Source organism: Podarcis cretensis, assembly GCF_951804945.1.
Source record: "Podarcis cretensis genome assembly, chromosome: 14".
In the NCBI taxonomy this organism is placed as follows: domain Eukaryota; kingdom Metazoa; phylum Chordata; class Lepidosauria; order Squamata; family Lacertidae; genus Podarcis; species Podarcis cretensis.
The window spans coordinates 35,672,106-35,695,943 of record NC_137183.1 but is presented as its reverse complement, the minus strand read 5'-3'; the positions used below and the strand labels follow the sequence as shown (position 1 = coordinate 35,695,943).

The 23,838-nt window shown below is 43.7% G+C and overlaps 1 protein-coding gene and 1 long non-coding RNA gene across 18 annotated transcripts in view; both read left to right on the top strand.

Moving 5' to 3' along the window:
- RBFOX1 (RNA binding fox-1 homolog 1) overlaps positions 1–23,838 on the top strand; it is a 1,485,186-nt gene that overhangs the window by 225,631 nt on the left and 1,235,717 nt on the right. The gene's annotated exons all lie outside the window — the stretch shown is intronic.
- Positions 4,012–9,964, top strand: LOC307203565. The gene is made up of 2 exons (XR_013833294.1): positions 4,012–4,261; positions 9,767–9,964. It is a non-coding gene; the product is annotated as an uncharacterized lncRNA (long non-coding RNA).

The following is a 23,838-nucleotide window of genomic DNA, read 5'->3' as shown; positions in this document are numbered from 1 at the left end:
TAAGCATGCCTGGCCTACTTTTTCTTCCTTCTCCCAGGTTAAAGGCATCAGATTGTTTTGGATATCTTCTCTAGAGAACTTAACATTTGCTTTATCTCTTTTGGTTGTTGTTGTTGTTTGTCTTTTATATAATTGCACTAGATAATATTGCAAAGTCGTATAAAATTAAAATCAAGTTTGAAATAGGGTTTGTTAATTACAGCATTTAACTGTTGTGGTTATTGTTTCCTAGGAGATTAATGAGGTGAATTATTGTAACATAATTAGACTACAGTATATCTAATCTCTTACATACCCTTGTGGTTTACTGTTATTCAAGTATCACTTGAAGGTTAATTTCACTTAGCTGGTGTATGCTTGACTTTGGCAACACACTTTATATTGAAATACGTTTATAATTATATTTGAAAGTCGTTAGGCAACAGCTTTGCCAAAATTATCATTGTAAACCGCACTGATAGAGGTAAGGATATTATAAACTGTGCAATCTACACACACAAACATTCTTATAAAACTCAGAGGGACCATATGCTATCAGCAGGATCACAATGAGATTCATGAATGCATTCTGAGAGAAGTTCTGCTTTGCCTTGCCTGTTTCGATTGTCCATCGTGATATATTGCAATCATTCAGAGAACCCAAGTTGGAGAGAAGGAGAATTCCATTAGATGGGTTGCAAAGGATATAATTTTTATGTGCTAAATTACAAATCCAATAATCCCCCCCAGCTGCCCTAAAAATGTTTTTAACTGCAGCTTCCCCCCACCCCAAACCCTTATAAGTTACTGAATTCCTCATTTCACAATGAGAGGCTTTGGGCTATTAGAATGGAAGCACTGTTAGTTTTCTGTAGTACCACTTCAGAGGTTGTTATTATCTTACCCTATTTTGAATAGCAATATATGGTATTACAGCTAAGAGTCAAGATAAGGCCAAACATTCATCACAGTCAAACTTCTCCCCCCCCCCCCCCCGCCACCCAAAGGAACCAATCAACCTATGTTGTCATTATTTTAATCCCAGGAATGCAGCATCTGCTCCCTCCCTCACCAACCTCTTTTTTCACACCAAATCAACCTGTCTCCATCGTAAATTCATGCTTGCTGTATTTCCTTTCATGCTGACTTCAGCAAGATATTATAAGGAATAGCTGCACTTTGGGGAGAGGGATACTGCTTATTATTTGCTTATATGATAATTTCCGTCAACTCACAGTATATGATACACAGTGCGTGTGGCTGGCTTTTAATTTGTGCGCAGTTGAGTTCAGCTTGTCTCCTTATTCTGGCTGTCAAAGGGCATTCATCAAAGGAGAGGTCTGCATGAAAATTCCACAAGGGATCCCAAGGTGTTCTTTTTGGAATAAGTGAGGACACACACAGACATTCCACCACTTTTATCAAAGCTCTTTTGGCTTCCCATGAAATGTAGGATATCTTGTGGGAAGCCCTTTACCCATCTTGCCTGCTACTCACTCTGGTAATTGTTGTTGTGTGCCAAGGCCCCGTGACCTGCAGTACCCTAGTGGATAATAAACACATGGTCAGAAGTATTTAGGTTTATGGGTTCAAATAGGCCACAACTTTATTGGCTACATATGGGAGTGGTTTGGCTTAGGCATTGGGTGAAGCCAGGCTATATCTTGACTCCTGCCCATCTGCAGGGAGTCCATCTAAGGGTAAACCACCAATAGGGGGAGCCCTATGACTTACATCAAATAGAGGCACCCATAGGGTCCCCATTGGGGTCTTGGCATGGCCCTAGCTCATGTCTGGGCATCAGACAGAATCCATACCCCCAGATCCCTTTAACAGGATACCTTTAATGAGGAGGGGCAGGCAGAGGCTACAACCTCCCCTCCATTCAAACAAAGGCTTACCCAATGCCTAGCCTCACAACGTTGTGATGATTGCTACAAGGTAGGCGAAAACCAAATGGCTGGTGCCAATTTGCCAAGTGGAAAAAAACATCCTACCTTGCCCCAACAATATGGCGGCCGACATTTGTCCATAGCAAGGTCGTGTTATAGCAAAGCATAAAAAAGAGGGTGGGTTGGGAGATCTGGCAATGGGAGAGAGAGGAGAGCTCCCCAGCCATGTCACAGTTTAAATTCCTGCTGCCACGCCTCCAACCAGCACTGATTGGACAGCAGGGCCACCCCTGGGCAGGATCACTGCAGGGGCCCAGATGCCTGGCCTCAACGCCAAACACCAGAAAAGCTGAGCAGACTAATTGCCTAGTGTTTTAACCAGGGTCCTTTCTCAGATGAGAAGTGCCCTTCTGGATCAGGTTTAAGCCCATCTAGCCCAGCGCCCTGTTCTCATAGTGGCCAGCCAGATCCCCCAAGCAGGACCTGAGTGCAACAGCAACTTTCTGCACTTGTAATTCCCATCAACTAGTATTCAGGGGCATACTGCCTCTGACAGTGGAGGTAGAGCAGTGTTTCCCAATCTTGGGTCTTTAGCTGTTTTCAGACTACAATTCCCATCATCCCTGACCACTGGTCTTGCTAGCTAGGGATGATGGGAGTTGTAGTCCAAAAAAAGCTGGAGACCCAAGTTTGGGAAACACTGATAGAGCATAGCCATAATGGCTAACAGTCATCGATAGCTCCTCCATGGATTTGTCTAATCCTCTTTTAAACTAATCTAGGATGCTGGCCATACCTACAGCCTGTGGAAGCAAGCTCCATAGTTTAACTATGTGTGTGTGAAGAAGTGCTTTCTTTGGCTCTCCTGAATCTTCCAGTGTTCAGTTTCACTAGATGGTCCTGAGGTCCAGTATTATGAGAGAGGGAATGGGGAAAAATATTCTCTGTATCCAATTTCTTCATACCAGGCATGGAGACTGAACATAGTCATCGTGACTACTAGCCATTGATAGTCTTATTCTCCATGAAATGCCACGTGAAACTATTTGTGGTATCTGGTCTTTTCATACTGATTTCTGGCCACTGGTCCATGATAAATCATTGTTGTTGTTGTGCTTGTGTCTTTCCTTAGCCATCAAGGTGCAATGCATTTTTCTTTTCCTTTGGCACTAAGGTAGATGAACAGGGCTCAGGTGGAGAGACATCAATGACTGGCAGATGGGAGAGAACCACAGTGTTGTGATTAAAGTAGCTTCTGAAGGTTAATTTCACTTGGCTGGAACATATTTTGACATTGGCAGGGAACCTTATATTAGAATATGTTTTTAATTATATTTGAAAGTCATTAAGTGACAACTCTGCCTAAGTGATTGTGCAGCTCTGCCCCACTTGGTTTATTTTTTAAAGCCTTTTATAACACACCCACCTCAAAGCAGGAGCACTGAAGTATGTAGCCTTCAGTACTCCTCAAAGTGCATAACATGCCACTGACAGGATTCTGTCAGTTTCTGTTTCTCCCCTTTCCAATCTTAAATTTTGTTCTGCATCAATTTGTGGTTATTATTTTTAAATGTCAATGTGAAAATTTGTATGCATTTATGTGTGTGTTTCCTTTAACAGAAACATTTTTAGACAAAATTTTGTCCCTCATGTGCATTTTTGTAATCAACTTCCCATAGCAGAATGCATTTTTCTAGTTTATTACAGTATTCTGCACACTTTTATTTGCCTGAAGTCTTCACTGATATGCACATCTCTGTATGCATTCTTTGGTTAGATTACTACTGTTTCACAAAATCCAGAGACATGTGAAATTCATAGGCGAGCTGTGCTTTGCTTTGGCTCAGGTCAGAAAGTGCAAATTTGGTAAGTTCACATTAAAGGCCTGGGCTCCTTTAGGAGGAGGGGTGGGATAGGATCTAAATAAATAAATAAGATGCAAACCAGGCAAATTTCTCCCCATCTCTGCCTGTTCCAGAAATATAACTAGACTTATCAATACAACCCATCTTGCTTCTCTTGAAGCTCCTTTTTTTATTACCAAAGTCTGCCTTTCCTCCAAAGAACGTAGGTATGCATAACATTCCCTGAAATATATGGGCCACATCTGAACAATACATCTAATGCTGTGTCATGTCACTTTAAGCAGTCAGGGCTTCCCCAGAAGAATCCTGGGAGCTGTAGTTTGTTAAGGGTGCTGAGTGTTGCTAGGAGAGTCCTTGTCCTTTCACAGAGCAGCAATTCCCAGAGTTCCCCGGGAAGGGGCATTGTTTGTTCCCACTCTGGGAATTGTAGCTCTGTGACCAGAACTTGGGTCACCTAACTCTCAGCACCCTTTACAAACTACAGAACCCAGGATTCTTTGGAGGAAACCACAGCTGTTTAGAGTGGTATGATATCCCTTTAAATGTATAGTGCAGATGCCGCCCCCCCCCCCGAACTTTTCTTCTGGTTCTTTAGTGGCCCTATTCCACTAGCCTGCACTTACCACCAAGTTCACTGTTGTTGTTCTTGTTTAGTTGTTTAGTCATTTGTAACCCCATGGACCAGAGTACACCAGCCACTCCTGTCTTCCACTGCCTCCCACAATTTGGTCAAACTCATGTTAGTAGCTTCGTGGACACTGTCCAATCATGGGGAGAAGCCTCTCTTTCTCAGCATCAGGGTCTTTTCCGGGGAGTCTTCTTTTCTCATGAGCTGGCCAAAGTATTGGAGCCTCAGCTTCAGGATCTGCCCTTCCAGTGAGCACTCAGGGCTGATTTCCTTAAGGATGGATAGGTTTGATCTTCTTGCAGTCCATGGGACTCTCAAGAAACTCATTCCACACCATAATTCAAAAGCATCAATCAAGTTCACTGTTAGAGAGACTTATAAGGAGAGCTTTGCTGGACCCAAAAGGCTCATGTGGTCCATATCTTGCTTCCTACAATGGCCAAGCAGTTGGTTCTGAGAAGGCTACAAGAGGGCACAAATGCCTTTAACAAATGACAATTCCCAGGATTCTTTGGGGCAACTATGATTGTAAAGGTGGTATGATCCTGCTTTAAATGTATAGTACAGATGAGACAATTGCTACCCCAATCGAAGCTCTTTATGATTCCTACTTGAAATGTGGTCTTTGCAAAGACATTTGGCTGCCTGGAGATTGAATGATACAGCCTTGCCCACCGCCAGAGGCCCAACATGTTCAAAACTCTCCTTGCACTACGGCTTCATTGTATCTCCTCCTCCTCCTGAGCCAGATGCAACTCTGCCTCTGCCGTTCAATCCAGTATCCTGTTCTCACAGTGGCCAGCCAGAGGCTTGTGGAAAACCTGCAAGCAGGATTCAAGCAAAAGAGCACTCTTCCCTCCTGCGGTTTCCAGCCACTGGTATTCAGAAGCATTTCTGCTTCCAACTGTTTTGTTGTGCAGAAACATATGATTGAAGCTGATGAAAGCTACACTGTAGACTATCCAAGAAGCAGATTGAAGGATTCCTGGAGAGAGTGTCATTCCAAACTTATTGAAGAGGGGTGCCAAACATTTCTGGGAAAGTGAAACATTTTGATCGAAGTGCGGAGGAAATTGCAGGAAAATGTGAGTCATTTTGGCTCAGTCTGAATCTGATCCAAAGAATGTGGAATGATGAACTGGCCTGTGAACTTCTGAATGTGACCACTCATCCTTTGAAAATGCTAACATGCTCTAATTCAGGAGAAGCCAACATGGAATGGTCCAGATGACATCCATCATCTACAACCATTGACCATGTTGGCTAAGGCTCAGGAGAGTTGTAATCCTAGTACATACTGAGGGCATAATGTTTGCTATCTCTGACCTAGAAAATCCCTCTTAGAATCATACACTTGTAGTGTGGGGCTTGAACACACAACCTGAGTTAAAGAGTTTCATGCTATACCTACAGAGCTAGATTAGACCAATGACTGGCTTTATTCAACTTTTATTCCTACTTTTTGGAAATGATTGCAGACCTCCTACTCTCAAAAAGGGTCTTATCTCTCTTACCGTTCCTCTTGTGAGTGGGTAGAGTTTGGGTCCTACCCATATCATGGAAAAGGCTTATTTTCATCTTGCATTCTCTCATGAAATTGAGACAGGTGGGAGACTGTAGCTCACTGGAAGGGCATCTGCTTTGCATGCAGAAGGTCCCAGGTTCTATCCCTGGCATCTGCAGGAGAAAACCTTATGCTTCTTAGTTGCCATCTGATGTATCCATTGCTGGTCTGTGCAATTTAAAAATACAGTATGTTGCCATATTCCAAGACAGAGGAGCATTGGCCCTTTTGAGCTTAGCATCTCAACTCCTAGGCTAGCCAGCATGGTTCCCTCCAGATGCAGCTGGACTTTACCTCCCATCATCCCTGATGGCCACATTGGCAGGATTGATGGGAGCTGGAGTGACTACATTGGCTGCTCCTTCCTTAGTTAGTCTATGGTTTAGAATTTTAGGTTCCTGCTTTCAACATTCTTAGAATCAGAGTGTGTGTGTGTGTTTTGAGTGGGGAGCATTGTATCAGTTGCTACTTCAGTTCTCTTCAGCTCTCTCCTATCTACTTACTAAAGTGTTACAGATCCTGTCAAGGGCTTTCTGTTCCTCTTCTGACAGATTTCTTGGTTGTAATTCATCTGGGCCTGGAGCTTTGTCGACTTCTAATAGCTCTAATTGCCTAATTAAAGTATCGGCTGTGGTTACAACTCTGGAGCCTTTCAAAGACTGTGTTTTCTCTCGCTCCCCACCTCCTAAAGAAAGGAAACGTATTTCAGCGTTGCGGTCTCTACTTCTTCTGTATGTCTTTTGCAACCTATAGTTAATGCTGCTAAGCCTCATTTGACTTGAATGACTTGTTTCTCTGGCTAAAAGTGGTTATAGGGTTCAGGGAAGAATTGAACTCCATAAGACTGCAACAGTTCTAAAGCTAGGAAAAAGCATGTGGATATTTAAGCAGAGACATCACCTTGCCAACAAAGGTGCGTATAGTTAAAGCTATGGTTTTCCCAGTAGTGATGTATGGAAGTGAGAGCTGGACCATAAAGAAGGCTGATCACAAAGCTCTCCTTATAAGTCTCTCTAACAGTGAACTTGATTGATGCTTTTGAATTATGTTTCTGTAGGAGACTCTTGAGAGTCCCATGGACTGTGAGAAGATCAAACCTATCCACTCTTAAGGAAATCAGCCCTGAGTGCTCACTGGAAGGACAGATCGTGAAGCTGAGGCTCCAGTACTTTGGCCACCTCATGAGAAGAGAAGACTCCCTGGAAAAGACCCTGATGTTGGGAAAGATGGAGGGCACAAGAAGAAGGGGATGACAGAGGACGAGATGATTGGATAGTGTTCTCGAAGCTACCAGCATGAGTTTGATCAAACTGTGGGAGGCAGTGGAAGACAGGAGTGCTTGGAGTGCTCTGGTCCATGGGGTCACGAAGAGTCGGACACGACTTAACAAGTAAACAACAACAATTTACTTAACTACCTGAGATGTGTGGAAATGTGCAGTGCTACAAAGAATGCAAGAACATAAAGAGCCCTGTTGGTTCAGGCCAAAGGCCCATCCAGTCCACAATCCTGTTCTCACCATGGCCAACCAGATGCCTCAGTGGGAAATCTCAAAGCAGGACCTGAGTGCAAGAGGCTTCTCCCCATGTGTGATTCTCAGCAGCTGGTATTCAGCGCCACATTGCCTCCAACACTGGAAGAAGTACATAGTCAATATCACTTGTCCTATACTCCATAAAAGCATTAATTAATTGAAGGAAAAGCTCTTCAAAGGCCAGTTTTCAAATCTGCCATGAATGCCGTAGGAGTATAAAGGCAAATAAATGTGCCAATAAGTGCATGTAGTACACTTTCCCCACATGTGTCTTTACTTCCATTGATATTTCTGTCTTCATGCACGCTGGTAAGACATGCATCTAAAAGGGCAGAGATGAGATCCTTCAAAATGCAGATCTGAACCACTGCTGCACACTGTAGGCATACTATTATCTGCAATCGGATTAACTGTGCATCACTTGGGAGATATGAGGCTGCCTTACCATATTGGTCCACATAGCCTGCAACTGTCTGTTCTGACTGGCAGGGCTACAATTTATCTCAAAGGATTTAAAAACAAAAACAAAACAATGACAAACAGATCTGGAAATGGGGAGAACTGAACTTAAACTTGGAATGATGTAACAGGAAGGGAATTAATTACATTCTTAAATCTAACCACAACAAACAGCGCACCAAATAAGCTTGCTTTTGTGGAACCTTAATTGCAGTGCATGCAATAGATGTAGGTTGGAACAAAAAAGGAGTTCTCCTTACATCCCAAATTATGAGAAAGGGAGGATTGTGTGAATGGAACTTGCTCATCTATCCTCTCTTTTTTTTTCGGGGGGGGGGGCAGGCAAGTGCTCAAGTTTCATTACCTGCTCATCTTCTGTATTTCCTTTAATCACAAAATGGAATGGAGGAAAGTCATTCCAGCTAAGCCATCATTTCAGGCGGCTGACAGTTTGGGCCCTGAACACTGTGTCACCTTCTTTCTTAAACTCGCTGTGATAAATTATGGCAGGTTGAACTTTACACTCTTTTGTCCAGATATTTTATTATTGCTCCTTATCTTGGACCTTGCCTGCATAAAGGTGTGCTACTGGAACATATGAGCCTTCAGCACATTGCTTCACTTTGGCTGATCACCTGCAGAAAATTATGGGTGGAATCCAGCAAAAAGTTCCTGAAAGCAAGGTTTTGTTCCTCTGAGATTGTCAAAATTTGTGCTGTCAGCAAAGGAAGCTTGAGTCCTGTATACCAAAGTTAAAGCATTCTTGACTGTCTTGTTTGATATGAAACATCTTAAAGGGACTCTTGAGTTTTAAATATATTGGTTTCCAATTCACATTCAAATTTGTAGTCAAAACAGTCATTCGAGAGGGAGCTATTGGCTAAAGATGTGAGAATGAATTCTTTTCCATTCTGCCCTGCATTTGCCGTATGCAGAACTGCTTTCATTCTGCTGCAGTTCACCTGCCACAAAACTACTCTATTCTTCTTATTGTCTGCTGTGGCAAGATTATGGTCCTGAAAGACCTACATTGGCTCCCAGCACGTTTCCGAGCACAATTCAAAGTGTTGGTGCTGAACTTTAAAGCCCTAAATGGCCTCACCCCAGTATACCTGAAGGAGCGTCTCCACCCCCATCGTTCTTCCTAGACGCTGAGGTCCAGCTCCGAGGGCCTTCTGGCGGTTCCCTCACTGCGAGAATACAAGTTACAAGGAACCAGGCAGAGGGCCTTCTCGGTAGTGGCACCTGCCCTGTGAATCGCCCTCCCACCAGATGTCAAAGAGAACAACAACTACCAGACTTTTAGAAGACATCTGAAGGCAGCCCTGTTTAGGGAAGCTTTTGTAATATTTTGTTGGAAGCTGCCCAGAGTGGCTGGGGAAGCCCAGCCAGATGGGCGGAGTATAATAAATAATAAATAATAAATAATAAATAATAAATAATAAATAATAAATAATAAATAATAAATAATAAATAATAAATAATAAATAATAAATAATAATATTATGGAACTTACATAACTTAAATTGCCATTATGTAATTTCACCCCATTTATTTCACTGCAAAGGAAATGCAATACAACAGTATGTGGGGGGTGGCAACAATTAGTTACGTATTGTTTGAGGGTGCTGTTGTGCTTGGGTCCTGCTTGCTGGTCTTCCATAGACATTTGGGTAACCACTATTCAAACAGGATGCTGGAATAGATGGGCCATTGGCCTGATCTGGCAGACTTTTCTTATGAACTTATGCACAGAACAATGAAGTTTTGGAATGACTGAAGTTTCATCCTCCTGAGCACAGACTCCCATTCTGTTGCTTCCAATGAGATGTCTGTCTTTTGCAGGAAAGGCACAATTGTACTTAACAAGGGATGCACACATACTGTAGAAGCTGTGTAGGACACCAGCATCTCATCAGCACCAGAACGATGCCCTGTAACATCTGAAGGAAATAAAGCCTGCCGCTCCAATGCAAGGAATAACAAGACAAGCAGATTTGTGCCTTCTTCTCCTTCTTTTAATGAATAAATTATCTTCCCATTTGTTATTTATCTTCTTTTTTTAAAAAAAAATTCCCAAGTACTTCTACTCATAATTATGGCAATTCATGTTTTTGCAGACTATTGGCACCTGCTGCATCTAGGATAATAGCATCATTCAAATCCCTACAGTAGAGAGAATAAAGGGCTCAGCTAATTTCTATCTGGAAATGGTTGAGTTCCTAGCAAAGCTGCCTGATACAATTCATATGCATTGTAGACCAAACGGGAGTGATGGATATCATTATTTTTGAAATGTTTGGGAAATTAACAGACAAACAGCAGATGTTTTCATACATCACCAGGGCAGTGGTCACATTGCAAGGTGAGGACATCACAAGTATTATAGCATTTGTTGTTGTTGTTGTTGTTGATCTTTTTCACTTCTTCTCCCACCTCACTCACCCAGTTGTTGGAGAATTCTGCCTTCTACCCTTAAAATATTCAGTGTAATGGCCTTTCACATTCTCTACACAAGATTCAGATGTATTAATGCTTCTGAATACCAATTCCTGAAAACCACAGGAAACCAGTTTCCCAGAGGCATCTGCATGGCCATTGTGAGAAGAGAATGCTGGACTAGATGGGCCATAGGCCTGATCCAGCAAACTCCAATACAAGGGAGGATTGTGAAAGGTTGGGTTGTCTCCGATGTTGGTCCTACTCAGAATAGACGCATTAAAATGACTAAGCATGAATAAATTATTTCAATGGGTCTACTCCAAGTACACATTTGGATATAACCTGATATTCTCCCTCAGCCTTAGGTTGTGGGGATGAACAAATATGTCAATTTTGGTTTCGCCTAGTTTCTCACTTTTCCAGCCTTTTGTCCAGTTAACCACACCAGCATTGGTTCATGATTTTTGTCAGCGTTTTAATGCACATTTCTCCAAACAGACACATGTTGCATACAGTTTTGCTAACTACACACTTCTAAGCATTTAAATGCACACCTCCCACTAATAAACACACTTTGTACACTTTTTGGGTGGTGGTGGTGGAAAACAGCATCACCAAATTTGGAGAAGTGTGGAATTTGAAGGATGAGTGCATTTCAGAATGTGTGATTTAAGTAGGTTTGCATCCCTACTTGGTTGTCATTCTGGCACGGACTAGGTTGTCATTCTGGCATGGACTAGGTTGATCTTTACCATGTTGTTTGCTTCTCAGCATCAGTTTTCCATCACCAGTAGTCTATACAGGAACATAAGAGCATTGGAAGCTGCCTTATACTATGTCAGACCACTGGTCCAGCCAACCAGTAGAAATCAGCAGGGTGGGACAGGCACGGCAGTGCAGCTTAATGGCCTTCTGAACAATGAGCATCACTGCTGGTTCCTGAGCAGGAAAAGGAGATGGGGTGAGGTGCAGAGAACTCACTATGGTGTGAGCATGGTGGCAGGAGTCTTGGATCGGCTCTGCTGCCAGCCCCACACTGTACTGAGCTTGTCAATTTTCTAGGCACTTCAGCGTTAGTTAATCCACCAAGATAAGCATCAGAGATTGCCCAAAGCCATCCCCAACCCCTTGAAAGACAACAGCACGCCAAATCCTGCAAAATGGAAATAAATCACACCCCTATTTTGTGAACGCAGGTGGTGCTGTGGGTTAAAGCCTCAGCGCCTAGGACTTGCCGATCGAAAGGTCGGCGGTTCGAATCCCTGCGGCAGGGTGCGCTCCCGCTGCTCGGTCCCAGCGCCTGCCAACCTAGCAGTTCGAAAGCACCTCCGGGTGCAAGTATATAAATAGGGACCGCTTACCAGCGGGAAGGTAAACGGCGTTTCCGTGTGCGGCTCTGGCTCGCCAGAGCAGCGATGTCATGCTGGCCACGTGACCCGGAAGTGTCTCCGGACAGCGCTGGCCCCTGGCCTCTTAAGTGAGATGGGTGCACAACCCCAGAGTCTGTCAAGACTGGCCCGTACGGGCAGGGGTACCTTTACCTTTACCTTTATTTTGTGAATTGCTTGAACAATGAAGCTGATATTTTTTTCAACTCCATGTAGCTAGCGCAGAACCTTTGCCTGTGTTGCCATTTTGCCATTTTAACTGCTTTAAAACACCTCAGCAGAAACAAACTCTTGAGTTCCAGGCTTCACACAATGCCTGTCACATAAATGAGATATTTGCCTTGGCAGCTGCACACCTGTTTTAAATTAGGTACCTGTCATCCTTCAGTCATCATCTAACTCAGAGAATTTCTTGCTAAGCAGGGCTCAGGCTTATTCTCACCACCACCAGCAACCCCATGCACACACATTTCAATTTGCAATCCATTGTCCTGGAAAACACCTGCCAGGAGTTGGGGAGTTGGGCCCAGATAAGGCAGATTCCAAAGGTCTGTGGGCAGCTGGCTGTTTATCTAGAGGGGGCCAGAACATGCTGCAGCGAAGGAAGGGTTTTTCTTTAAGCTCCAACCAAATACTGGAACAGCCAGAAAGAGCTAACATAGTCCAAGAAGAGCAAGAGGTGAGTTTTCAGTGGTGCTTGGCCTTGAGTCTTTTCCAGTGACAAGAGTTATTTAGGTTGAAAACCAGTGTTGTGAAGTTGGTTTTTTTGGTGGGGCCAGATTTACTTACTTACTATACCACCCTTCATCTGAGGATCACATCACTGTTTACAATATAAAATTGGTCCTCCTGGTTAGTCATCTGTGGTAAAGTAAGGATCATCTGAATTTCAGTCTAAATGACTATATTTTATTTCCACCATCAGAGACAGCCCCCAAATACCAATTGCTGGAAACTTCGGTTGTTGTTGTTCTCTTACAAGCTTCCCATAGGCATCTGGTTGGCCACAGAAAACAGGATGTTGGGTTAGATGGGCCATTGGCGTGATCCAGCAGGGTTCTTGTGCTCCAAAGAACTGATTTGGAGAAGCTCCTTCCCAGCTGAGCTTTGAGATCTTCCAGGTGTTCATTAATGGGGTTCTTATAACAATGGGTTCCTTTGGACCTTCTTCTTCTTCCAGACAACTGAGCAGGGGGGATAGAGTGGGTAGAGGTAGGCCAGAGTGTAAGCCTTCAATGCTGGATAAATCAAATCCATTGCCCTCACTGCCTCCTCAGTTTTTACCTAACATCAATTGGCAAGACCGCAGCTATTAGTTTGATGTTCAAGCCTGTGTTCCAGCTCTGTGCCCTGTTCCTTGACAGTAATTACTTAATGCCAAGGCACGTCTCTCCCTGACTGTTTCATTAGTAAGTTGCATCTAACTGTGTGCCAGAGGCTTTCAGAGCTGCAAGTTCTCCTGTCTGTGGGGACCACAGTAATGAAGAGTGGGAAGGAAAAGGGATGACCCTCAGCTGCGAGGGTCACCAGCTAGCTTCACCCTCCTGCCAGAAGCTAAATTCAGTACTCTGAACAGATCTGCAGCTTTTTGATCACCACAGGGTTATTTTTATTTATTTATTTGAACAATGCTGCCTAAAAACAAATGAATTTTCCTAGTATTTGGGGGGTGGCAAGGAAGGGATAGTTGTTAACAGGGCATGGGCACAAAATCCAGATGCTTGGAGAAAATGATCTGCTCAATGTGCTACATGGAGTCAAAAGGGCTATAGTATAGGGTTGAGCTCCTAGCCTACTGTATAAAAATATTGCCCTGCTTTGACAAATTTGCATTGTCCAGGGGTTTGGGAAAAAAGAAAGGCACTGCACATTTCTAATTAATTGCATTTCGTCAGTTCTTCCTCCTCACCCCCAAAATCCTCCAACATTGTGTTTGAAATTCTAGCACATTTAAAAAGTGTGTTTTGTGGGACAGAAGGTTGGCATGGAAACTGCCTTCAGAGAAAGTTCCATCCGTGCTGGTGTGTTATTTCTTCCCCGAGATTGCCTATAAACAGCTCCAAGGTGCAATGCAAACCACCGGCCCTTTGGCATGCAATGTGCCAAGGGTAGAACCAGGTGTACACTTACCTGGTAGTAAGCCCCATTAAACATAGTGTGGCTTATTCCAGAATTGGCATGCATAGGATTGAAAGGTGAATGGTCTCGATCTGGAATGGGGAACTTGTGGTCCTCCACTGGTTGGACTCCCAGCCCCCAGCTTGCATACCAATGGCATTCATGAGTCCTGAGCTTTTCCTAAAGCTGTTTGCAAAGAATCACATCAAACACAAGCTGCAGGATTGCTCCTTCCTATCAACAGCTGCTGAGCAGAGAGAATGATCCTGGGGTGGAGGTTGGTGGAGGCATCAGGCAGACATGAAGTTATGCCTACCTTCTCCCAGAAGACCCAGCTAGCAATCAGTTGGCTTTTTCATGTGTTTTTCTGCCCTGTACCCTGACAGCCACAGACGTTGGACCTTCCAGCGCAACCTAAAGCAACCCATGGCTGTTTGAAACTGAATCCTCTGGCCTTTGAGTCCCTTCAAAGAGGCACAATTTGGCTCAGGACTTGGCTGAATCTGGTGCACAGCCCTAGCATTTCATGACTTTCTTTGCACAGGGTCCCCCCTCCCTCTGATTTTGTTGAGTTTCAGTCCAAGGACATGGTTTTAACACACAGGAGATTGCTAAGTAGGTCTGTGTTTGGTTAGTCTGTTGTTGGGAGACTGTGTATGTATAAATACATGCTGCCAAATAGGTATTTGCAAGCCATTTTGAAGTCCTAGCTGGAAAATGAGTTTGAAACTGGGACAGTGGGAGGGGAAGTGAATGGGAACAGCTATATTAAAAAAAAATTGGGTGCACACTCAGTTTGCCACAACCATTTCCTCCAAATGGATAATTTTGTAGACATCTTAAACACAGGCAAGCCAGCTTTCTGCCCTCTTCATTCCACTTGGCCCAGCCCATTTTCATCATCTCCTTTGGCTGGGATTAATAGCGCCTCGTATGTTCTGGTACCAAGTAACTTGTGTTGAGCTATCAATCCCTGTGCTATTCATTTTTTGTTGTTGTTGGGGAATATTATTACATTGAAATGAGACTCTATCAGAGAAAATAAGAAATTGGATGGGCAGCAGAGCAAGGCACATTTCTTAGCGCTTTGCATAAATGTTTTCCCAACCATAATAGCAGCTTCAGAACAGGAAAGAGAAGAAGGCAAGGGGAGGGGAGAGAGAGAAAAAAGAGAGAAGTCAACTGTCAAATTGCAATTTCTATTCATTTGTGCTTGAAGCACTCTCTCTCTCTCTCTCTCTCTCTCTCTCTCTCTCTCACACACACACACAAACAAACAAACACACACTGTAGTGTGTGTACATGTGCACCCAATTTTGTTGCCTGTGCTGTACTCAAAGATAGAAACACACATACACAAAAACACAACCTATCTAAATTAGCAATGGCAACCAAGTTTGCAGAGAATCAGCTCATTATAAAGATTTTCACTACTTAGGACACTCTTTTTTATCGTGAGTTGAGCCTTTTTAACCTGAAATTCATATCCTGCTTGCAATTAATAATGCAGCCTACTTTGAGGCAAGAACTCTCTGGTTTCTTGTACACACATTGCCAACTTTCCTCGTTCCAGGCTGGCAAGAGGGGTAGGTGCCATTGACACATGCCTAGAACTTGATTACTCTAACCTGGTTGTGGGAGGAAACCCCAGACTTGTGAGTCAAATGAGGCCCTCCACCACTCTCTGGCCACTTTCACAGCATACATTTAAAGTGTTAAAATACTTTAAACAGTCATGGATTCCCCCAAAGAATTCTGGGAACTGTAGTTCATTAAGGCTGCTAAGAGTAGTTAAGAGATTTCTATTCTCCTCACAGAGCTACAATTACTAGGCTGGTTTAACAATCAGGGAACTCCAGGAATTGTAGCCCTGTGAGGGGAATAAGTGTTATCTTAACAACTCTCAGCACCTTTAACATACTACACTTCCCAGAATGCTTTTAGGGAAGCCATGTTTAAAGAGCTATCCCAGTGCTTTAAATGTATGGTGTGGATGTGGCCTATTTTTCAATATAATGAAGAATGTGAAATCTTTTTTTTTCTGATCCATACATTAATCTGGCAGATGCAGATCAATTTAGCTCACATTTGGAATTTGCAAAAATTGAATTCCTCTAGCACCCCTTCTTTATTTAATTTTATTATTAAGATTGTCTTCTACCTTTCTTCCAAGGTGACCCCAGCTACACATGTTATCCTCACAACAACTCTAAGTGACAGTGACTGGTCAAAAGTCACACAGTGGACTTTGTGGCTGAGGAGGCAATTTGATCTCTGGTCTCCCACATCTTAGTTCGATACTTTAATAATTATACCAGACTGGTGCCCATCTTCTCAATCTGAGATATGTATTCAACAAGAGAAGATATTGCCAGGCCCAGATCCTGTTTTCTTCCTTTGAATCTGACTTGGAATATTTCAAGGGTTACCATCCTTTTTTGGGGTGGTGGGCATGTTTGTGATTTTAAAGAGAGGACCTTGTAAGGGACCGTAGTCACAAAATGGCTGCCACAGAATTTAGCATAATAAAAAATGGTTGCCACATCTAAAAGAGCAGACAGGGTCACAAAATGGTGCAGACATGCCCCTCCCATCAGCTCCCCAGCAATCTGGGGGAAAAGGATCCACATCTGTCACAGAAATAAGTTCTTTGCACCTCTCCTCTGTTTTAGAATGGAAGGGAAGGTGGGCATCCAAGCCTGGCATCCAGTGAAATGGGTGCATGCTTAATGGGGCATGGTCAATATAGGAGTGGTTGAGTGAGTGCAAAACAGGATTTGAGCAGGAAGAGCAAATAGTCTCTGAAGCACTGTAGATTTTTGAGGGGCTATTTACTGAGACCTTGTGTGGATACCACAGACACCATCAGGAGTGGCAGCTTGGCTCACCATCAGTGGGTGCCATGCAGTGTGCATGGCCCTGGCTCTGAAATTTGTGGGTGCCCAGCCCCTTCAGGGGAATTTTCTGGGTGCTCAGGCACCCAGAGCCCCAGGGAGTTGTCACCTATGGACACCCTATTGGAGATCTATGTAACCTCCCTCTGACCCTCTGGATCGTCAGTTGCTTTCATAAGAAATTGATACCTGTCCACTTTGAACTATATCACATGCTTCTGGTCTGTTTGACTGCCACCACTGGAGCTTCACCCTTCCCAGATTTGGGGTCATGTCTCTTGCACCTGTGTCCTGCGCCCAATGGATAAGCAGAACTGCCTGAGGATCTTCTTGGACATTATCCAACCATAGATCACACTGCAAAATGCTTGAGACATGTTTCCTGACACAAGCTTGCCCTATCATGAAATGCAGTCCACGTGGCAAGATGAATCGTGGAGCCTGAGTAATTTCCTGGTATTGACCAGCATTCTGCTGTCACAATTTGTTATGAGCCCAATCATCTTGCAGCAGCAGCTGCTGTATGGATAATAGGAGAATGCTTTGAAGAAATATATATATATGGAATAATTTTTGCTGCTCCAAAAATGCCCCCCTGCCCAGCCGCCTGTATCGACAAGGTCCTTTTGCATATTCCATGGAATGAATTTCTGAGTTATCCGTATCTGTTGGCAAACATTCCAGGACACAGTTGGTGGAAGGACCTTGTTATAACTCATCAGCCCCTGCTGTGTTGCTTAAAATGGACTTCCATTTCTTCACTTCCTTTGTATATATTGGGGGGAAAACCTATAAAATGAAAAAATAAATAATCTTACTGTGGTTTTCTTCCGCCTGCTAGCCAAATTTAAAATCTCTTTTTAAAAAAGTATGTCAGTAATATGAATATTATAGCTGGATTCAGCTTGGTGATCTTTTTGAGTGTCATTGAGTGGCTGGCAACATCTTGATGAAATCTAGGAATCAGGTCCACTTGAGCTTTTGACATGTTCAGTTATATGTGGCAATGCAGCTACTGAAGGAGGGAGAATGTATGAAACTGTGTGATAGCTCTCATGGTTCAGGGGCCAGCCTATGAGGTGGTGGTGGCGGCGGCGACAACAACAACAACAACAACAACACCAAGCTAATGAAACAATGTTATTTGTCTTTTAAGTCATCCATGTGAGGAGAGGTACAGATGTTCTGGGAATCAGATTAGGAAATAGATGCCGGTATGAGAAACCTATGGCCCTCCATATGTTGTTGGTCAGCCCCAGCCAACATGGCCAATTGTCAGGGGTGATGGGAGATGTGGTTCAGCAACATCTGGAAGGCCATCCTTGGGAATCCCAACACGACAACAATTTATTTCATTAAAATCTATCAAAACAAGTCACAACAGTAATAGTTGGGTCATTGTGGGAGGAGAACATTTGAACAGACCTTACCCTGAGTCAGACCATTGGTCCAGTAATGTCTACTGTGAGGGGCAAGCACCCTTCAGTGTTTCAGACAGATTTTGTCCCTCCACTTTCTCCATGCCATGCATAATTACATAAATTTCTAACACACCACCTCTTATGCTTGCTTTTTCTCTAAACTAGTCCCCAATGCTGCAGCTTTTCATCACAGAGGAGTCACTTTTCCCCCTGGATCATTTTGGTTGCCCTTTTCTCAACCTTTTCCAACTCTACTGTGCCACTTCCACCATCTAGTGTGGGTGAGTTTGTCACACCCAAACTCCCTCAAGAAGAAGCCTCGGAGTTGTTTGTCCTAAGGGAGGTGTTGGGGAGGGATCTTATGGGCAGGTCACCCAATGGTGATGGGAAGGAAGCCAGGCTTTAAAAGCTGGTTCCTCCCCATATGCCCCACTCTTTGCACAGTGTATTCCTCTCTCCCTATGCAGCATGGGCTTTGCTAGTTGCCTATTTGGGAACTGAGCAGGAATTTTGGGGGGGACTCCCAACTAACATTAGGACTCCTGTTGTTGCAGTAGCATTTTAATTAGTTTAACTGGTGTTCAGCCTGGGCCGCAAAGACAAGTTAAGAACTGGTAAGGAAATACCTAAGTTAAGGACACTCTTTGGTCACCCTATGTCAGGCACAGGCAAACTCCTGCCTTCCAGATGTTCAGGACTACAATTCCCATCATCCCTAGCTAACAGGACTAGTGGTCAGGGAAGATGGGAATTGTAGTCCCAAACATCTGGAGGGCTGGAGTTTGCCTATGCCTGCCCTATGCTGTATTGGCTTTGGGGGTATCCAGAGTTGCCCTTTAAGCTTGGCATGTACACCAGGATGAATGTTGAGCTGGTGGAGCCATGGTGCGCTTGCCAGGTGCATATACCCAAAATTTTCATAGCATGGAGGAAGAAATCCTTCTAGTCCATGCCCAGGAGTGGAGAGGGAGTTGATCCTCCCTGTATTAGGGAACTTACCTGATAAGACTACCTACTGTATCTTATTTTTTGGTTTGTAGATCCTCAGTTTGATCTCATGATCCTTCTTTCAGGGTGTGTTGGCTTTATCCTTGCTGAGGTAAAGCAACCAGAACGAGTATTCCAAACATGGTCATGTCATAGATCTGAATTATGATATTGGCAATTTCCTTTTCAATTCCTTTCCTAATGATCCCTAGCATGGAATTTCCTTTTTCACAGCTGCTGCATACTAGGTTAATGTCTTCATTGAGCTCTCTACTGTGACCCTAAGGTCTACCAGAGCTGGGCTTTTTTAAACAGCGGGCAGGATAGGCATCAGTGGTTGGCCCTTCCATGGTGTGGGAGCCTCCTAACAGTTCCCCATGGATGTGTGGTGCTGATATCAGTCCTCCTTGAGACAATATATTTATTGTGCTACCCAAATATTTAATGTTCCTTCAACACTTGTGAGATTTGGCAAGTGAGGGGACCAGCTGCCTCTTGACAGCCCTATTTGCTACCTACCTTTTCTTCTCAGCTTTCATTAGGACCTGTCTAGCATTGTGAGTCATCCTCCCTGAATTATCTTTCAGAGCAAGCAACGGAGATTAGATGCCAGGAGAAAGCAAAGCATCTCCAATGAAAGCATTAAATGGGGGAAAAAATTGAAACCAAATGAAAATTGTTCTTCGTTTGCCTCCCTGACATCAAACATATTTCCCAAGAAATCCCTGTCTCCCGAGCCTTGTGTATAAAATAAAAATCACATCATAGTCTCGTCCGCCAATTTGCAAATGGTCCTTTTCAGCCACCAAGCTGCCAGGGAGAAGAGGATCAAAGTCACTTGCATTTAAAAGCTCGGTTTCAACCTGTTAGGATTAACACTCAAAAAAGAATAAGAATACAGTTTAAATAAGGGTTTTTAAGGAGTTGTCTAAACAGGAGAGTCCAGCGCTGTGGTTCTCATTGCAACTGCTTGAAGGACCACAAATGCCTTAGATCGGGGGGGGGGGGAGGAATCTGTAGCCCACCAACTCCCATCAGTCCCAGGTAGCACAGCCAGTAATCATGGTATATAGAAGCTGGAATCCATCAGCAGCTGGAGGGCCACATGTTCTCCATCCCTGCTGTAAGATGTGTGTTATCCTCTAAGTATCTCATGCCTTATCTTCAAATCAGTGTCTGATATCTTCTATGAAGGATTTAGGACAGGCAAAAGGAAGCAATTCTTCACACAGTGCATAGTTAAGGCAGTGATGCATACCAACTTCGGTGGCTTTAAAAGAGGACTAGGCAAACGTATGGAGGGGAAGGCTGCCAGTGGTTTTATTCCGTGGCTATATTCTACATCCCGTGTCAAAGGCAGTGTGCCTCTGCATACTCATTGCTGGGAATCGTGAGCAGATGTGTGCTGTTGTCCTCAGGTCCTGCCTGTGCACTTCCCATGGGCAGCTGTTTGGCTGCTGTGAGAACAGGATGGTGGAGTAGATTGGCCATTGGCCTGACCCAGCAGAGCTCTTCTAACTCTTGAAATAATAATTTTAAAAAATCTGGACTCTGGGCAAGGTCTCAGTGTGGAGGCTTCTGAGTCAAAGTATGAGCCAGGGGTTCGCTTAAGGGACTGAGTTCAATACCTGTCAGTGGATTCCAGGATGTATTCCATTGTTTTATTAAAAATATGGGGGCAGATCCATATTTGTTCTTTCTTCACTCAAGTTACATAACTTCTATTTCTCTTTTAACAGCCCTTAGATGTCCTTAGATGTTCTGGTCCTAAAACCACAACAAACATGAAACCTGGTCAAGCTGTTGTGTTTGTTGTTTATTTTTCCTTGTAGTTTTGCCAGCCATGACAGCTGAGGTCATTGTCTGTATCCTCAGCTTTACTGAAGTTAGAATATTTAGGGCAAAAGCAGGGGTTTCATCATGTTAGTGCCTTCCCTATACAACTTCAAGGAAGGGACTGTGGCTCAGTGGTACAACATCTGCTTTGAATGAAAAGGGTTGCGGGTTCAATCCCTGGTGCCTCCCAGTACAGCTGGAGGAAAAGAAGAATACCTGAAACACTGAGGAACTGTGTCCAGTCAGTGTAGACAATATTAAGCTAAATGGTCCAGTGCTGCAACTCATCCTAAGGCAGCTCCTAAGCACAGACGTTTTGTGGAGGACTTTGGCTCATTCATAGCGCATCTGCTTTGCATTCAGAAGGCTCCAGGTTCTCCAGGTTCTGCAGGCAGGGCTGGGGAAAAGCTCCCTTCCTGAAACTCTCTGGAGCTGCTGCCAGTCAGTATTGGCAATGCTGAGCTAGACAGACCAATGGTATAAATTGGTACAAGGCAGCTTCCTACGTTCCGAAATTGATACCCTGATAATTATGCTGGCGGGACTCCATCTGTTGACTGTTTATCATCTTATATAATCCATTTTTTATCCTGCCTTTGAAGCTGGAGGTTTCCAAGACAGCTAACAACCAAAACAAAACAAAAAAAAGCACCCAGCAAAAGAGTTAAAGCCAATTAAAGTGCAGTAAGCTAAAAGTAAAACAGAAGACACGGAAATGGCAGTACAACAGGAAAAGAAAGTGCATGAATCAAACAAAATTCAGGAGGCAGTTTTTAAGGCTGATCTGGATCTCTGGTCCAGCTGCTGAACATTTGGAGGTTTTTGATGATTTGGGAAAGCATCCTGAAAATTGGAAGGGGATGGGTGTTTGGGTTGGAGGGTGAAAGTTCAGATGAGGCAGCAATCTTTCCCACAAGGAGTTCCATCATGCAGTACTTTCCCCTGGGCACTGAAGACGCATTTACAAACTGTTCAGCAGCCAAACTTCTGGGAATGGTTTCTTCCCTATAAGGCCCTTGTTAAAAATGAAAGGGGAAAAAATGAGGGAAAACATTCAAACAGCCTCATGCTAACTGTAGTGCAGCAATTGGGCTCAGTGTAAAAGGCAGGTGAACAAGCCCACAGGTTGCAATGGTCAGAAAAGAGTAGGTTCAGAGGCGATCTCATCAGTGGGCCCTTTGCTGGAGTGTGGGGCCTTAGCAAATGCCCCCCTTCTGTGTTGACTCTTGATGCCTTCTCTAAACAAGAAACCAAGGCTTCTTCTACATTATTTTTCCTGCTGCTTTTTCAGGGGGGAAATTGTTTCTTTTTAGCAGTCTACTTTGGAAAAGAAAACGATCTAGCCTAGAGCTCAGCTTCAAGGGAAATGCAGTCTGTATGTGTGTGGAAGGCTGTTAACCACCTCAGACTTTTGACATATAGATTATATTTATTTCATCTTCTATGGTGTCTGAGCTGTGTGTGGAAGAGAAATATCTCCTGACAATAGGCAGGCTGACTTTCATCCTCTCTTTGCTTTGATATCTAAAGATCAGTGGGCACTTAAAATCTTTTACATATTCTAATTTAGAACTTAGCTGCTATCTTCTGAAAGGAGAAAGTAATCCTTTTGACTAATTTGAAAACCCACTGCACCACAAGGCCACTTTATTACCAAGACTGGCTGTTTTTAAACACATTCCAGCCACATGGTCAGATCTTAGAAACAGATAGAGCAGGGTCCCGTTGATAATGTTGCAAGTGAAGGAAATAAATCTAGGTGAAATTTTGCAAGACAGACTGGGTAAGAGGCCTGGGCAGACCCTCTGTTTATTGCCTGGGTGCGGACCCAAGTGATGCCTGCCAGCACAGTTGGCTCCGCCCCTGGGAAAGTCCTGCACAGTAGCCTGTCTGCAATTGGCCAATTTGCAGGCAGGCTACAATCCAACCAGGCCCCATACCCAGCAGCGTCATGGGATAGTGTAAGGGGGACGGTGACAGGCCACAGCACCACCTGCCCAAATAGGGGGTAAGCAGAGTTCTTCACATTTTGCAATGCAATTCTCCGGCCACATAATGTGTAGAAAAATAAAAAAATAAAAATGCATATACAGTAAAGTGTGCACGCAAATGCATATGCCAGTGAAAATAGCATTCCAAAATGTATTATATTAGGGGGAATAACTTTGCAAAAACTGTGTATGTAAGGAGAAATTTGTGCTAAAATGCTGGTGAGTTTTCATGAGGATATTTGGGGAGAAAACACTTGCAAACTGGTGTGGATAATGTGGAGTAAGAAAGAATGAGAAATGGAGAGAAACTGAAGTTGACCAAAATATCTGGAAGACACCAGGTTTGGGAAGACTGGTTTAAAACAGTTCTTTTAAGATCTCCGTATTTGTCATGAAATATTGCTTTAGGCGCAATTTGGAAGAGAGTTAGTTGGACTGGGGGTGGGGGGTGGGGAAGCAGCCAAGTAATACACCCAGCTTGTTCTTCTCAGTTTATCCTTCATGTAGAAAATAAAATAAGTATCTAAAAGAAATGCAAAAGGAGAAGAGGGAAGGCTATGTAAAACACCAGAATTGGAGTAAACAAGGATTTGTTGTTGTTGTTTAGTCGTTTAGTCGTGTCCGACTCTTCGTGACCCCATGGACCAGAGAACGCCAGGCACTCCTGTCCTCCACTGCCCCCCGCAGCTTGGTCAGACTCATGCTGGTAACCTCGAAAACACTATCCAACCATCTCATCCTCTGTCGCCCCCTTCTCCTTGTGCCCTCCATCTTTCCCAACATCAGGGTCTTCTCCAGGGAGTCTTCTCTTCTCATGAGGTGGCCAAAGTACTGGAGCCT